Source organism: Strongylocentrotus purpuratus, unplaced genomic scaffold, assembly GCF_000002235.5.
Source record: "Strongylocentrotus purpuratus isolate Spur 01 unplaced genomic scaffold, Spur_5.0 spur5_scaffold_1, whole genome shotgun sequence".
NCBI classification, from domain to species: domain Eukaryota; kingdom Metazoa; phylum Echinodermata; class Echinoidea; order Camarodonta; family Strongylocentrotidae; genus Strongylocentrotus; species Strongylocentrotus purpuratus.
Genome location: NW_022145594.1, coordinates 17,960,693 through 17,978,586, shown reverse-complemented (window position 1 = coordinate 17,978,586; position 17,894 = coordinate 17,960,693). Strand labels below are relative to the sequence as shown.

Below are 17,894 nucleotides of genomic sequence, written 5' to 3'. Positions count from 1 at the left end.
GTTATAAGAGTCACGTGATATAACTTCATTCACCAATAGCAGAGCAGAGTTTTAAATACAGGAAAATAAGTACCATCTTGACCAAATTCCTTTCAATACTCCGTAGATTATGATTTATGAATCTACTGTTATGGAGGGTAAAAACTTTTAAGAAGTGTGATGAAAAATGAAGTTTCTGTTCATTTTTGCTGCAATCATCAATGTCATTAACTAAACACAGAGTAAGAATACTCACAGTTTGAAACAGGTGATGCTAAGTCAAAAACAATGAGCAAATATCCCGCGAAACGGTCCTCGAATTAAAACAACGAGTAGAAGATCGTTTGTAAAAAGGCGCCACAATGAGTTCACATCTTATGCTGTCAACAGCAACCGGCTACGTGTGGCGTGCTCAACAGAGAGATTGGCGTCGCATCCGGCATGTCCTGTGCGGCGTGTGTTGTGTGTGTATGCGTGGGTTTCGCTTTGGTACGGAGGAGGAAATGCCACGTTGTGTGTAAGTGGTGAGCTACCGTATTCGCAGCACCCTTACGTCGAGTCGCCTCGGCTCACACTGACTGGCTGTTGCGACCAGTTGATGTTTTTGAGCGGGAGAGAGCAAAAGCAATCGTGCGAAAAGTTCGCGGCTGCTACTTACAAACCCAAGAGCAGCTGACGTCATCGCTGCCAACCCACGTGCGACGGCGTCGCGCTAGGCTTCACCCTACAGTCGCCGTATTGGGTGTTGTACTCCCAGGAGTGTTTACAAGTAACCTTGATGACGGCTGGGGTAGTATTGGATACCAGACGTTTTCGTACAGTTTAAAAACCAGTTAAAAGGGAATAAAGTTGATAGAATAGTTGGGAGTAGAAATTGGTAATTGGGGAGGAGAAAACAGACATTAAGGAAAATAAAAGGCGATGGCAACTACAGAGAGAGAGAGAGAGAGAGAGATGGGAAAAAGTGATCTAGTTTCAGTAATGACTAATATGAGGGTCATTTTCTTAATACACCCCAGGCAGATTACACAACTTCAAATAATGATAATAATGATGGGAAATGCCTTCACTTCCGATTTCTAGCTAATTTTCTTAATACACCCCAGGCAGATTACACAACTTCAACTAATGATAATAATGATGGGAAATGCCTTCACTTCCGATTTCTAGCTTATTTTCTTATTACACCCCAGGCAGATTACACAACTTCTAATAATGATAATAATGATGGGAAATGCCTTCACTTCCGATTTCTAGCTAATTGAAGCCGCACAAGATAAGGCATTGATCAAAACCATCATGGTCAAAACACAAGCACTTGAATTGTAAAAGTGGCATGTTAAGTGGAAACACTGAAACCCGTTAAGAGGATTGTACGAAGAAAATAATGTCCTCTGTAATTTTGTTTGTCGTTGCAACTTTTACCAAACATGCCGTTCGAGTCGTCACAGATGAGAAACAAATAATTAATTGTCTTGTTATGTTAACGTTTTGGGAGAAACAAATAACACGTAAACATCTATTTTTGTAACGCAGACCGCATAAGTAAAAGAAAGAAAAAGTGGGAGGAAGGGAGGTAGAAAGGGGGATAGAGAGAGAGACAAAGAGAGAGAGAGGGCGAGATTAAGACAGAGAGGGAGAGGGATGAAGTAGAGGGAGATGGGATCGTAGAATAGAGAGATAGACATGAGAGAGGGGGCAATACGACGGAGGGGGTAGAAGGAGAGAGAGAAAGAGAGCTGAATAGAGAGGGGATGAGAAAGAAAGACAGACACAGACAGACAGACGAACATGACAACAAATGCCGGTAAGGGGGAAGGGGAAGCAGAGAAGATGATGGAATAGATCAAGAGGCAGTGAGAAAGAGAGAGACAGAGAGGGGGACACATAGAGGAGAGAGAGAGATGAAGAAAAAACATATGAAAGAAATAGAAAGGGGAAGGAGTACTCTATTTTGTCATGACTTCCCCACAGTCCGGATAATATTGCGAACGAAAACATCGTGTTTATTTATGACCTAGTATTTGAGACCGCAAATCGGGACTATACATTGATCAATCAATTCTGCTATTATTGGGCTGGTGTAATTTAGTCCACAGGGCAGAGCTGGAGCAACAGATCTTTATAAATTTCGGGAGCTTGCAAGCAATCATTCTTTTCGACTATTTTTTTCTCTCGCAAAGACCCCAAAACATACGGAGATATTGAACGGAAAGTTAATAAGGGTGCACTCTTGACAAAACGCCGACCTCAAAACCCCAAATAAGAAACCTTTACGGTTCATGAGAATAAAAGGATTGGAAAAGCGAGGGAAGGATGTTGGAGAAGTAAGGCAGAGATAAATTCAAGTTTCCAATATTTGCTGAGCAGGTTTATATCATTTATCATAGTTAACGGTATACCGGTAGTAGGCTTCTGATTCGACTTCGCGGAATGTTTAGTTAAACTTCAATTTCTCATAGTTTTGAGTCGGTCTAGACTTGTTGCCATATTGCTTCCACAATTTCCAATTCGTGATCACTTTGAGCCGAAGAGCTTCCATTCAAATATCAAACATATCAAAGTTATTGCCATTCCAATACCAGATATATAACGGTATTGTTTTCCCTTTTCAAATTAAAACAAATAATGTTGAATCGTAGGTCGTTTACCTTGCAGAACTAACAAAATATTCAGAAATTTTCAAGGAAAACGATCAACGCTAAACGCCGAGAGAGGAACGATTGAAGAATGAATACATCACCCCAAGTAACCTAACCCTAACCGTAAACAAAACCCTATTATACGTGCTAAGATTTCTGATGTGCTGATATATCAATATTTATTTTCATTTTCTATGCACATTTTGGGGGGTATAAAAATGAATATTTCGTGGTTTTGGGGTTGATGGTTATATTGTTTCCATTGTTTTTTCGAGTCAATTTCTTGCGACAGATAATTTTTAACATGTTTAAACAAAGATTTCTCGTAGAATTAAGGAACCAATACAATCTCGAAGAAATATCCTCGCTTTCTCTCATCGAACAATTCGAGCCATATCATGATGTCTTAGAGAGAGAGAGTGAGAGAGAGAAATAATAAAGAGAAAAAGAAATCAAAAAGACTGAAATATAAATTGATAGAGCGAGACTGAGAGGAAAAGTGAAAGAGAGGGGGCAACATGATTGTGTGTGTGCGTGTGTGCGCATGATTGCGTGCGTGTGCATGCCTGTGAGTGTGTGTAAAGGAGGGAGGGGGTAAAATGTGCTGTATACAGAGAGCATACAGAGAGAAACAAAAAGACAGAGAAACATTAATACAGAAAGATAGCTACGGAGAGAGAGAGAGGGAGAAGGGCGGATAGAGAGAAAGAGAGACAGGTAGAGGAGGCATGAGAGAGAAATAATGATAATAGAGAGACATGGAACAGTTACTTTCAACAACAAAATACACCCCCAAAATGGACAAAAAGGATGAGAAACGAGAAATAAAATGAAGCACACACACAAAAACACGAAATTGATAAAAACATGTAACAAAATGCACCACGTTCTAAATAGAACCCATCGGAAATGATGAAAGATCACAAAGGTGATATAGATTTGTTTCCATTTCGGAAATAGAAACCTTTCCTGCTTGTTCCCATTATAAGCGTCTTGGACAAAAGGAAAATGGAAAAGCAAACCTGAAGCCCGAGGTTTTTTTTCGAGAGAGTGATAGTTATGAGAAGAGATGGAAAACAACTGCAAGGTCACGTGGGTATCTGATTACACGTCTCTACGAAATGAGGCTTACACATGCAGGTGAATCCGGTCACCTCAAACAGGTACGACGCATAATTATAAGCAGGGGGTGTTTCACAAAGATCCGAAGTTGAACTTGTCTCAAAGTTGGACATAACAATCATGGAAAGCCTTTATCATCCTTGAAAATATTTTGTAAAAGTTATTTTAAAAGGCATTAAAGTGTTGATTCAAATAATTCATATTTTCTATTATCATAAGAGATTTCACGTTCTTGATATGGAATTCATGAAAATTCTAAAATACTTCCATTTTTGCTTTTGAATATATTTCAAAATAAGGCTACAAATGGCTCTCCATAATATCTAAGTCCAAATTTAGAGTTAAGTTCGACTTTGAATCTTTGTGAAACAACCCCCAGGAATAGTTGAAGTAGCAGTAGTAGTAATATTACAACAACAACAACAACGTTACAACAACAACAACAACATCCATTTGGAAGGTTAAAAAACAAAATTAAAAGATAATTGACTTTTGAAGTTTTCTGTTTTTCAACTATTTTGCAGCAAACATTATTTTCTTCTTTTTTTTCATTTTTATTGGGGGGGGGGGGGTTGTTACTTTTCTTTGTTTTTTTAGTTTGTTTATGAATGTTTAATGCACTTGATACATGGGAGTTTTTATTTAAGAGGAATCAACTACAGGTTGTTCATGTTGTTTAGGCATTCTTTTCTAGCAAAGTCCGCTAATAATGAAATACTCTGCGCAGTCGCATATAATGCAAGTAGGTTATATACAGGCGAGATGGTTTTCAAGTATTTCATCTTTCCCACTCCCACCTTACAGAACAAAACAAAAGAAAATAACAGCAAAAATTAAATATATACAGTACATATATATATATATAAGAAATGTAACTCCCGGAATAAAAGACTGTTGAAGGGAGAAGAAAGAAAGCGTTGATGAAATCGGAAATCCACGATAGCTTTGGGTCATAACGGACAAAGAAAACTGGGTCAAAAACGCCCCCACAAACGGAAAAAGAAAAGGGAAGACGGATAGCTGCGTGGCATTAAGCATGGTGATGAAATGCAGATAATATGATTGTTCATAATATCATAATGCATTGGAAACAGGGTACAATTTCAAAACACGTTATTACGCCGGCGAGAAAACTAAATTTAATGTCAAAAAATAAGTTTCACCATTGATTAATCAATGCTAATAAAATCAAACAAAACGTTGGAAATTGTGATGACGAAAACAAAAAGAAAACAGCAAATGAAGTAGCTATATCCATTATTGTATTTTGAAACAATACTTTGCAACGAAGCTTGCGCTACAGTGAATTACGTCAAGGAAGCAATCGTTATGAATGCTATTGATCGCCGAATAATCTAATATGCCACGACTTGAAGAGTTGTTATGATTTGTTTGTCGCTTACATACATACATGAGACAAGTCTCAACAAGCATGACATTAAAAAAAGATACGTACCTATGAAATACAGTCTCCTATTGTTGCACCCTAACAATCATGGCAAAACTGTCTCATCAACCCTTTTCCTTAAAAAGTGGGATTGAACTTCAGCACGATCAGTCCATGACGACACTTCTCCGAAATTTACTGCCTTCCCAACATTGGTCAAGTAACTGAACAGCTCACTAAACAAGCACTGTTATTACGAATATGTGTCAGAGAGACTGCGTAGATGCAATATTGTAATTGACACTGTCGATGATTAGCAGAATTCGGAAATAAACACAGACTTGTAAATTACACGTAACCGACAAAATCAATAATGGGCGTTTAGTAGAAGAATCCACGTTGATGATCAATACATATGTCAACAGGTGTCCGTGCCCCAAAATGGCAACCAAAAACAAAACACGAAGAGAACGTTATTATCAAACATGCAAACGTCGTGTAATTAGGGAGGAAGCGACGTGACAGACTGTGTTCTGCGGAAAAGTACCAGTATATTTGACGAATTCGTCATGGGTTTTGAAGGAGCTTGTGTACATCGGTGCTCAGTGAAGCGTGAAATTAAAAACAAAAGCGGATATCCTTTTGATCAAGTGTAAAATGATATGATGATATAGCATGAAAGAGACGTATAGGTTGTAAACTATAGCAACGAGAAAGGGAGATATGATGTACTGATGGGTTGTGAAATCTAGACGTCATTTTCCTGACGGAGAGCTGCGGCAGACATCGGTGCGGTCTTCTGACACGTCAGGTGTAAAAAGAAACAACAACAACATAAATGCAAAATGCATAACGCACAAATTACGTTATGTGTTGTTTCCTCTTTATATTCTATCTATGTTTATATTTCTTCTGTTAGGGTCATGCTTAATTTTAGATCTTGTTGCGTTTTTGTCAAGCAGTATCGCCTTTCTCAGATAATTAGTGTACTTTTCGTAATTATTCTTACATCATGTGCTCCACAAATCTCTGGTGATATTGAGTGAGAAAAGTTTTTTAAAACTCTTGTTTTCGAATAGATTAGTGAAACAAAACAGCATCTGAGCTGCAGAGAAACTCCATTGGCGTATTTGGGATTCTCCTTACAGGGGGACTGCTGATTATGACCAGCTGTCAACAATTATTTGTTGAAAGAAGTGGCTATTGTTCGCAATAAAAAAAAATAGTGTACATTACTTGTATATACAAAAATGGGCTTACTGCATATAAAGACTTTACACGTGGCAGCATTTGGAATGACGTCTAGTATGAAACGGGCCCGTAATTATACTACTAATACTACTTCTATTAACTTTTCATATATTTTGAAATATGACTTTCTGATTGCGGTGAGGCGTCGCGACGCTGCCTATATTCGACGCGTCATTTCGATTGCGTCAATAATACCTACGTGTACGCCAACAAATAAATCAAGCCTACGAGCACGATGAAACTGATACTCATTAAGTCAACGCAATATCAGTTTGCGTTCCTTTTTGTCTTCTTTATTCCCATCTCACAATGACGCAACACAGAACGCGCCAATCGACGACGCAGTACTACGTCACCTAACGACGCGTCGCGTTCAACGGGCATTGCCACCGATAATTAATGACGGCGGATTGTTGCTCATCTCCGTGGAGGACCAACGTGGCATTTGTTGACAAAATAAGTCAAATTTATGGCGCGTACCGTTGGTGGCCGTAGAATGCTAACCACGCCGAGATCAAGGCGGTCTGAGCCAGCTGTGGCCCATGAACAAGACCTTCTGAAATAGGATAGTTGTCAAGAATTATAACAAGGGAATTCAAGCATCTACATCTCGTGCTTCATACGAAGGGGCTTACTGCAATCATAGAAAGAAATGTACTTCAGATTTCAAAGAAAAATCAAATGCGTGGGTGTGAATGTAAAGTTGTAGGAGAAGAAAGTCTTACTTTTATAACACGACCAGGTCAAAATGTTTATAAGTAAAGTAACAAACAAAAGTCTAACTTCAGCTCATGACTCTGGGGATGGCTGGGCACACGGGAAATGGAATTCCTCTTTCCTTATAGATTTTCCTTTTACAAACTATGGCTCAAACCTCAGACATTATGAAACTACGGCAGAAGACAAAGGCATGATGTGGAAATTTCAAGGAAGGATACGAAAATGATACACTATAAGAGAACCTGCAAATAACATATGCGGGTAGAAAAATCCTATTCGAATTCGTCTCGTGATCATTTCTACGAAACAAGTTTGGGAAAGCGCCAGAAATTTTGATTTTCCTGCGCACTACCTATAAACGAGAACGGAACCCGTTTTTATTTCGTTCGCGGCTGTGACTTCGTTGATCCTGCAATCTTCGGGACGTCCCAGATGACACGAGACCAAGTCCAAAGAGTTGGCCTACGAGGCCGAAAGCCCAATAGACCGACGTCACAACATACAGGAGACTTAACATACTCGATCTCGGGAAAAAAGTCACAAAAGCTGTTATAAAAAATCAACGAGACACTCTTCATTGTTCAGTCAGTCTCGAACCGTCCGATAGAATAGCGCGACGCCAAATCTTCCATATAGCCCCCCCCCCCCAAAAAAAACACTTTTTGTTCATCTTTACCTCTCTCAGTTCTCTGGTATGTAAAAATCTATATCAAAATCACCACTTAAGATGGAGAAAAGTATTGATTGTAAATGCTAAAATTTAAACACTTCTATTTTGTTTAATAAACTGAACGCTCTTATGTAATCAAAATCAATTTAAGACTGCAATGTTAGTGAATACATGCCTATAACATAATCGTACGAACTCAAGTACGCATAATACCGGTGAAACGTCATTTCCTATTATGCAGGCTTTCATTATTGTTTTTTAAATTTCATTTATAATTTTATATGTTTCCTAAAAAGATAAAAAACAAGGACAACCTGAATGGCTTCAAAACAAAATTCTGAAGAATCCCTATACTACGTGTTTGGGGCATTTTTACCTTGAAATAAAAAAATAAAATTTAATACAAAAATCTTTTCCGCTTGAAGGATGTTTTTAAACCTTGGATTATATGAAAGTCTGACGACGGCACTTCTTCTTTACGTATACCTTAACCTTGTTTGTCGGAAAACATTCGTATAATTCGTTAGAACGTTATAGGGGGAGGATGGGGGGGGGGGGGGTGATCCCCTTCGGAATGCATCATCTATCGACGCAACACCCTAACAAAACTTCAGGCATTTCCGATTATGGGATTCAAAAAAGAAATTCATGGATAAGTAACGTTTGGAGGGAAAGTGTTGAAAGGCTTCGAGCAGGATGGTTGTTATGAATTATCTACGCACATGAACTACAAATATCATATTTTTAATTTATTTCTCTTATAATGAATATGAATCGGGCATCAGTTTTCCTTCGACTTCCGTTTCAGAACCAGATGTACATTTGTTTTTATAAGGTACCAGGGGGGGTGTTTCATAAAGCTGTTCGTAAAGTTACGCATGACTTTACAAACGACTTGTATATGAAGAGCCAGATAGGATGCCCAAAGGTTTTTCTGATATTTCCAATAACCTTAATTAAATTATGGCAAAAATATACTTTGCGTTAAAAATGTTCGTTATAATAAGAATGTTAATCCACATATCTGCACAGTTCAACTTTAGTTGATGCAGTTATAATGATTGGGCATCCCATTTGGCTTTTCATATACAAGTCGTTCGTAAGGTCATGCGTAACTTTACGAACAGCTTTATGAAACACCGCCACAGAGTAGATATATACATAGCTTTTGGGGGCAGTCATTGTGTCATTAAGGATCAATTAGTTAGATCCTTAATAATTAATTAGTTATTAAATTACTATTTGTGGATTCTCGTCTAATTTCCAGTGGATATCAACTCTAGTAGCAGACCAAGGGTTGTCTATCAAAGGGGAAACAAATCAGATTTCCTACAAGTCCCTACGTTTGTTTTTCTTCTTATTTTTTCTTCATTATTTATTTATTTATTCATTTATTCATCATTATTCTCTTGTTTTTTCTCCCTTTTTTGTGGTGGGGGGCTCTTAAGTTTTGTACTTCCACCCGGATATGCCTTTACTGCAAATCCCTATCTAAACTATGACCCCAACAGAACTACCACCATTTAAAAAAAAAAAATATATATTAAATGCCTCGAGTTGATGGCAGAACATTTTGCCATTGTTTCAAACAACCGGTCCCTGAAAATTTACAGTACAATCGAAACATTTCTACGAGCCAGTGATCCGTTCTTCTTTTCGTTACAAATCATTCCTCGTCTAGAGTCGACTCTCAGAGTCCCAGGACTCTGAAAACATTTTCGCCTGGTTGGTTGGCGATGATAGATTGTCCCACGTGCCCACTTTCCCGTATGTGCCATAAAGAATCATCACAGTCCGTGACGCGACTGGGACTAATATGAATTGAACAATGCGCTCGAGCGCTCGGTACAGAATTCGGCTGTGGATTCGCCTGAATGTGGGTGGGATGGAGGGATTATTAAGAAAATAAATAAGTATAAGTGCATTCTATAGAAGTGTTTAGTATAAATTATCTCTATACTTAGCATTAAATGTGTAATCCCCTCCCCCGTTGGACTTTAAACTATTCATTTAATAAAAATAATACAAATGATAATGATGGGTTCTTGTATAGCGCTTAATCTTGTCAGATTCGGCACTTCTGGCGCTCCACAATCATGTTATGTAGCTTACATTGTTTCATAAACTTGAAGCTCCCACTCCCAGTTATAATTGCGGAGAGTTTTTTTTTTTTTTTATAACTGCTTCATCTATAATTTCATTGCTTTGTTAACTGCTGGCTCCTAATCATTCATGTTTGTTAAATTTCTTTGAACAGTGACACAAATCCTGATTATATGACACTCGTAATCTCTACTTTCCGATTTTTAATTTCTCCTAAGTGTGTTCTACAATTTTCCCCCTCCATTTCTTTCAATATAGATGTATAACAATATGACTAATATAAAATGAAAAATTGAAAAGACAATCATAAACCAAAACTTTGTCTAAGTCAAACATCTTTCTCACAACTTTACTCTGGTGGTTATTTGACATCATCACGATTTGTTACCATGGTTACAACAAAACACACAGGTCACCATAACACGAAGAAATACAAGATTTACTAAACTGACGTATGTACTTCTATCTCTCCTCTATTTTCTCCTCCCCTCTCTCTCTCTCTCTCTCTCTCTCTGTCTTGTAAGTAGAGGAGGGAGACAAAGGGAAAGGGTCCGTGGGAAACGGATCCTTCACAAAAAGAAAGGGGGACAGAGCTACCGAATTTTCAAAAATCTATCATTTGTAAATCCTTTTCGTCAGCCTATTCACTGTCGATATTGGCAACCTAAAATGTCAGTCGTCACAGGGGCAAGTGGTATACCTATAAACCGCGCTTCTTGGGAGGCTATCCAACCCTGACCTACCCCCAGCAAAGTTCGAGGTCCCACATTCCTAGTTCATGGGTACAACAACCAACAATGTCCTGTGGCCTTTGCGGTAGCAGGTCCATGGCGGTAACCTCTGCGTATGCCCTCCGCCACCCCTCCCCTGTTAAATAAATCTTGAATGATTGATCTCTTATTGGAGCAGAGCGCGAATCAAAACGTTTATCATCAACATTTAACGTTTATATATTTCATATTATTCTCTCTAAACAAATAAGGGAATTTTCACTCTATTTTCACTTTCTTGGAAGCGAGTACGTCAGGGATCACGTCTTGTTTAGAAATGAAAATCGATTGGCTCTCTAAGAAGAAAAGAGTGAATGTTCACTCTATTTTCACTACATGTTCACTCTTCAGAGGAGTGACGTCAGTGATCACTCGATTTTATTTAGAGAGTACATTTTTTTTAAATACTCATATTTTCTGTTTAGTACGATCATTGACTATGATAATTCGTACATGTACTTGAACCGGATACCGGGTTGATACACATCATGTGATACACATAACGTCATGGACAGGATGTAGATTAGGTGTAATGAGGAGATAGAAAGCGTCATATGTTGCCATGGAAACGACTTACATGTAAGAGACAAGGTCAGCAAACGAATTAATAACCAAACTTCCTTTAATTCATACATGTTTAATTGGCGCAATCAGGGAGAGTTTTTTCTTCTTTCTTTTCTGTTGTTAAATGAAAATATTGTGATCTACATGAAGAAGGACTTGTATTTCCCAATCGGACCTTAAAAAGGTTGCCTACGAAGTGAAAGAGAAGGAGGGCGGGGTGCAACGCTTGGCCCTCTGAAGTCACGCACTGCGGTCTTTCTACATCTAACACAGATAAGAGTTGCCGGGTGCGTTTTATGATTTGTTCGTTTATGTTATCTGTTCGTTTGGTTGTTCGTTTGGTTGGTTTCTTGGCTTTGGTCGTATATGTTTGTGTTTTGCTCTGCTCTTATTTGTTTCTTTATCGTTCATTTACTTAGTTCGAGGCATATGCTCGGGCGACAATTGTTCTGAGGTCTACTATACACTGACCGAATTCCATCTTCAATTATTGTCGACACAACACTGTGCTTAAACCTAACTATAACCCTAACCCTACAACCAAACTGCAGCCCTATGCATAAACCTAGAATAAAGTCGCCACATCAAAATGTTTGGTCACCTGTTACAGATGTCACGAATAACGTTCACTGGAATTTAACACTCTTCTCTACTGATCGTGATGAACGATTTTATGAAAGCGACCATGACTTTTCTTTTCGGAAAGAAATTCAGGAGTGGAATGATCTGAATACCAGTCTGGTTAAACACCCTCGACCCCTCCCCTGGTGGGCGGAACCATTGTGTGGGGTGTTACTGGTGTACTACCCCTAGTTTGGAGGCACAAACCCTTGTTCTTCATTGTGCGTAACACTGTCTGCAATGTGAGACTAGGCTGACGGCATGCTGCGTAGGCTCTGTACTGAAGCTGCTTCGCACGCAGCCACGTACTGACAGAGCTAGGCTCTGCTCAAGGCTTTAGAATTGTGGTAATGTGTCAAATCAGTACATGCAGACTACAGTACCCATGTCACAGCGAATAAATTGACATCTGATCGATACAGGACTGAACGAAAAATAATGTTGTCCTAATGGACAGGATTAGGTCGTTTATTAGTCACTTTGAAGTATGTGTGACAGGGGTATCAACGTGCGCACCAATCAAATGATCTATACAATATTGAGCTAGTCAAGATAATGGGTAAAAGCCACAGCCAAAGATGTTCAAATCACGAAACAAACAAAATGAGAACAGAAAAATAACGCAACGAAAACAACAACCATCCCTCCCCCTTATAAAAAATAAGGTAAAGAATAAAGAAATACAATAAAATATTAATCATAATGATATTTATAAACCCTCGACTGTCCTTGTTTTCACGAAGTGACGGTAGTGAGGAAAATCGTAACGCAAAATGAATGCAATTTTTTTTCACTACCGTCACTTCGTGAAAACAGCGACGGTTTGTGAAGATTTGTGCAAAATAAACAATCAAATACCTGGACGGGATCTATAGGTGTGGTTCCAGCCGTTTTAATGGAAGTCTGTGATCATCCCTGAAATCTTTGGTGTGTGGCTCACGGTACAAACGCCTGGAATGGAAGACAACGATTTGCAGATTCGACGAGGTAGACGATTCATCAACTCTTTATCTGTGATTTGAAGAGAAAGAGATGAGATTCTGATAATTTTTTTCGAAATACCATTAAAATATACAAAATATAAACACATAAAAAGCAACAGCATACGATTTTGAAAATACATACATATGTAGGTGTTTACAACATGAGAAATTTACAATATATCCTGTATATGAAGAAAGAAATTCATTTTTCTTCGGACATGTTCTTTGAACTTTCATTTCATCAAAGTTGAACAAACTTGATCAGAATATTTCATTACATACTCGTGTTTTTCGTATGGTTCCAAATTGACAGGTTTAGTAACATAATTTCATTCAAATCCAGGGACGTTTCTATCCTGGGGACCTCGTGATGATTTATTCCATTTACCTGTTATTAATGAATGAACTACAATACTTAGAATCCAGTCTGCACATATTCCGTGTTGCTACGTCGGGCAAGCCCTAAGGGAAGCTTTCAGTTTGTCAAAAAGGACCTTTGTTTTAAAAGTATGCCTAACGTTGAATGTGTAAATCAGTCTATTGCACGACATCAGATAGTAATTATAAACAATGCTCTACTATTGTGGGCTATAATATCCAATCCATATACAATATCCTTCTCGGCAGAACAAGAATTCGTTATTTTTCTGAACCAAGACATGTGCGTGGGAGCTAAAGATAATTGTTTACAAAATTAAAGAAAACAATGCTCCGAAAACATCTCAACCTCCCCGACGATTCACTGACGTAAGACGGCGGATGTCCTATTATTCATATCTACTTGTACATGGTGAAGGGCATAAAAAGGTATTTATACTAAATTGTTATTCTCTATTTCTTTCTCTCTCTCCCTCTCCGTCTCTTTATCTCTCTCTCCGACTCTCTCTCTCTCTCTCTCTCTCTCGTGTTCTTCTGTCAGGGGCATCGCGACGGTGATTTAGCCATCCTCACTTTCGACACACGACTCCCTCTTTTCCTGGCTAAAACTACGGGGAAAGTCGCGCTAATTTGGGAATTTAGGTCAGCCCAGCGCAACTGTTGCCATGGTGATTCGAACGCGGCGGCGGGCAGGCGGGTGGGTGGGCTGCGGTCCCGCGTGCGTCGTCTTTCCACCAAGCCAGGGGTCACCATTGCCAGCCGTCCGTCCCTGGGAAGCGGTTCGCTGCTAGTCTGCAAGCACAGACCCTGGTCAGTCGTAAAAGTGAGTCTGTACTATGAGACTACCATAGGCCATGTACTGTAGCTGCTGCTGACACAACCAGTAGGTAGCTGGGCTAGACTTCTCTCAAGGCACAATGATTTTTTGATTAAGTGTCAAATTAGGGTCTGTGCCTGCAGACTAGTTCGCTGCTTCCGGGTCTCCATTCAAATTGCACAGAGGATGGATTACCAGCGAACTTGGACATCTTGCGTCCAATGACGATCATTACCGATAGCGATATTTCCCACTGGGCCAGATGTTATCAATCATTACAAATAATATTTAATTAATCTGCATATATATTTACACTTCAAAATAAAACAATACTTGCATACCTAAGTCGCCCTTTAAAGGGTTCAATCTTCTACCTTACGTGTACCTAAATGTCACATCATATTAGTAACAATCCAGTCTGATATCTAATTCATTTTTTACAAAATCTTTCCCAATTTTTTGTGTAAGTCTTGTAGATCTTCATTTCTTTTTTCTTTATTTATCCATTATTCATTCGGCAACAAACACCAATAATGAAGATAATACAATATATTCATATACAAAAAGAAGGAAAAATGATTGGAAACATTTGGTTGTGCTCGCTAGCCTAGCTTATAGTTGCCTGAGTATGGAAATGGCTAACTTAAAGAAAAAGATATGGTTCTGGAAAGTAAAAATTAATTGATAGCTTTTGAAATGAAAAATTGTGTTCATCTTAAAGAGTACAATAGAAATAAAAAATGCCCTCAAAAAAAATATGGCAAGTAACAGCTACAAGTCGTGGACCACAATAATAGAAATTAAAAAAACCTAAAAATATATGACAGGTAGCAGCTACAAGTCGTGGACCACAATTTTCATGCCGTTTTTATAGCCCCATATAATAATTTATGTGTACAGTGCTCTTGGTGATAATAAGCCCATTTTATATCTTAAAAGGCTTTCACTGTTTACCAGGGGGTGTTTCACAAATATCTTAAGTTGAACTTATCTCTAAGTTGGACTTAAAAATTATGGAAAGCCGTTAGCAACTTTGAAAAAAATTTGTAGGAATTATTTTTAAAAGGCAGAACATGATCATTCATATTTTCTAGTATCAAGGAGATGTCATGTTCTTGATGTGTAATTTATGAAAAGTCTAAAATACTTGAACATGTTAGTTGAATATATTTTATTTTAAAGCTACAAATGGCTTTCCATCATATTTAAGTCCAACTTAGAGTTAAGTTCGACCGAGGATCTTTGTGAAACACCCCCTGGTGTCAGCATCCGAGTCGTGCGACCTTTCCAGGCAAAAACCACGAGACGAGAGAGTGCGTGCGAGACCAAGTCATGCTATTATTATTCTTTGAATAATTCACTGGCTACGTGTTGTTGGTTCATGTTATTAAAGCTGAAAACACGATTAAGCTGACTTCATTCACCTTCACGATTCCATTTGAGGGGCGGAGCACGGATGCTGGGTATGAGAGGGAGGGGCTTGTGCCCCCAGCCCCTTTCCCAATAAAAAAATACGGAAGGGAACTACATGTATACATTCAATATGAAGACTTTATGTTTTGCATTCCTTAGCCCAAAACTGTTTGGACTGAATTGGAATGCCTAGGGTAACATTCGGCCAACAGCAGCCCCACCCCCCCCCCCCCACCCCTTCCCTCCCGTATTTCATAATCCAGGATAATGGTGGATTGGTTTCAGAGCTGTGGGCGTAAATAAACAGAATTGAAACTTACTCGAGATAATGGCGACTTCCATTTAAATCGGTTACCAAACTTTCGTTAAAAGCACTACAGGTAAATTATAAATGGGTAACACAATGACACACATTCGTGTTTAAAAGAAGTTAAAACGCAGCTTGTAATATATTGTTCTCTACGAAAGAACGACCATGCCAAGAAGAAACGTTATGATGAATGCTTAAAAAAAAACAGCAACAACTAGCACATGCACAACTGCCAGACAAAGAAAATGAAATGAGACTCCCCCGGTATATAGCAGCAACAAGTGCAGAACTAGAACATCAAATTTGACACGAAAGTGGAATCGTGATGCTTTGAAGTGATGGTTTACTTATTATTTGTTAGGTTTACGGATACACAAACATCAATTCATTTGAATGAACTTCAGACAAATTTTGTCACGAATACCCTACCTCTGCGAACTTGATACTTTGCAGTCTGAACTATATATTTGAATTTCGCTAAGGGCATTTTAGAGGTGTATGCAAAGTTCAAAGTAATGGATTGCATTTTGTGAGATGGCGTTTCCCAGAAAACTGTTTTGTCATAATACTAAGATGCTCAGGGCAGCAAAAAGTAAACAAACAGCGAGGTAGAGACGTTTAGACACGTAGAGTAATGTCGTGGATCGAGCCCCGCCGCGGCGCTAGTGTCCTTTTGGCAAGGCATTAAGCTACATTTGCCACTCTCCACCCAGGTGTTAAATGGGTAACGGTAAGGAAGGTATTCCTTGAATGCTGGAGTGCATTGAGCACCTTGCATGGAGGATAAGTGCGCTATAAAAATTGTGTTAATATTGTTTATATTATCATTTTCATTATCATCATCATCGTCGTTGTCGTCGTCGTTGTCGTCGTCGTCGTCGTCGTCATCATCATCACTATTATCAAGTAAAGAACATGGAATGCATGTTCCCAGAAAAAACACAACTCACAATTCTCGTGTGACCTAAAAAAATGATACCAAGTATAATACAATGTCTAGCCATAGACACTTGAAGCGCAATATATTTCTGGGGTCAACATTATTACTTCTCACACTAAGTGACATTACAAGATTGAGAAAACGCAGAATTACTTATCCCCATTACCAGAATTCTTCTTTCTTTTTAAAGGAAAGGTCGAGTTCTCGCAAAAGTGACAAAAATATTTTGTGAACTTGTTCATTTTTTGGTGTAAGTGTGGGAGCATCACAGAAAAAATGTCCCCTGAAAAAGGATGGCTATTTAACCGCTCTCATATTCGAAATATGAAAGTAACAGCTAATATTGCGGACTGTACTGTCATGTCACATTTTGTTGTGTAGTCCCATTTACACATTTCTGTGTACAGTCACAGTGCATTGAACTTTATAATAAAACTGTGTAAATTTCTTATAATGTTGATGATGCCAAAACCTTACAATATCAACCAGTACACTTGTTCTGCTTATGTCATGATCAGCCATCGCTTTCCACGCAGTTTCTTTCCCAATGTACTCTCATGACCAAAACCCCGCCTCATAAAGACTTCCGATTGATCTGAAGCAATCGGAAGTCAACTAATCAATCGCAAGTTTGGAGTCTCATATCTATATCTGATTATCTGTACAAAGTTGCGAATAATCGAATAGTCGCAACAATTAATAAGGCGGGGCCTAGAACTCAACTCTCTTTTTAAAGATAAAGTTGAGTGATGGTCATGCGATTGCATTGTGAAATAAACGCTGTGCAATCAATCAGAAAAGGTTGATCATCTACATGTAGAATATTAGTATTGGTGTGTACTGCAAGGTTCTGAAATCATCAAAATGATAAGAAATTTGGCCCAGTCTTAGTAAAGTTACAAGTAGGTTACAAGCACTGTACACAGGAAGATGTATATGCGACTACACAAACATGTGGCATAAAATCCGTCCCGATTTTAACGATGTTACATCATACATGCCATATGTAGAATATCAAGGCATTTGAAGAGCCATGCTGTTCAGGGAACATTTTTATCTGATGCTCTTCCACACTTACATAATAACAATGATATTAAAGATAAAGACCAGTTATGGTCATGCGATTGCATTTTGAAAGAAACGTTGTGAAACCAATCAGAAAAGGTTGATCATCGAGCATAGATGTACTGCAAGGTTCTGGAATCATCAAAATGATAAGAAATT

At 38.5% G+C, this 17,894-nt stretch overlaps 1 protein-coding gene across 5 annotated transcripts in view; it reads right to left on the bottom strand.

Moving 5' to 3' along the window:
- Window positions 1-17,894, bottom strand: part of LOC589156 (serine/arginine repetitive matrix protein 1) — a 63,075-nt gene that overhangs the window by 16,589 nt on the left and 28,592 nt on the right. For 3 of the 5 annotated variants that reach the window (XM_011679417.2, XM_003726137.3, XM_030977763.1), the window contains exon 3: window positions 12,688-12,840. The gene's annotated coding sequence lies outside the window, so the exon portion shown is untranslated. Of the gene's footprint in view, window positions 1-235; window positions 447-5,199; window positions 7,006-12,687; window positions 12,841-17,894 lie in introns of those variants that run through there. The other 2 variants (XM_795452.5, XM_011679419.2) reach the window with 2 other exon arrangements.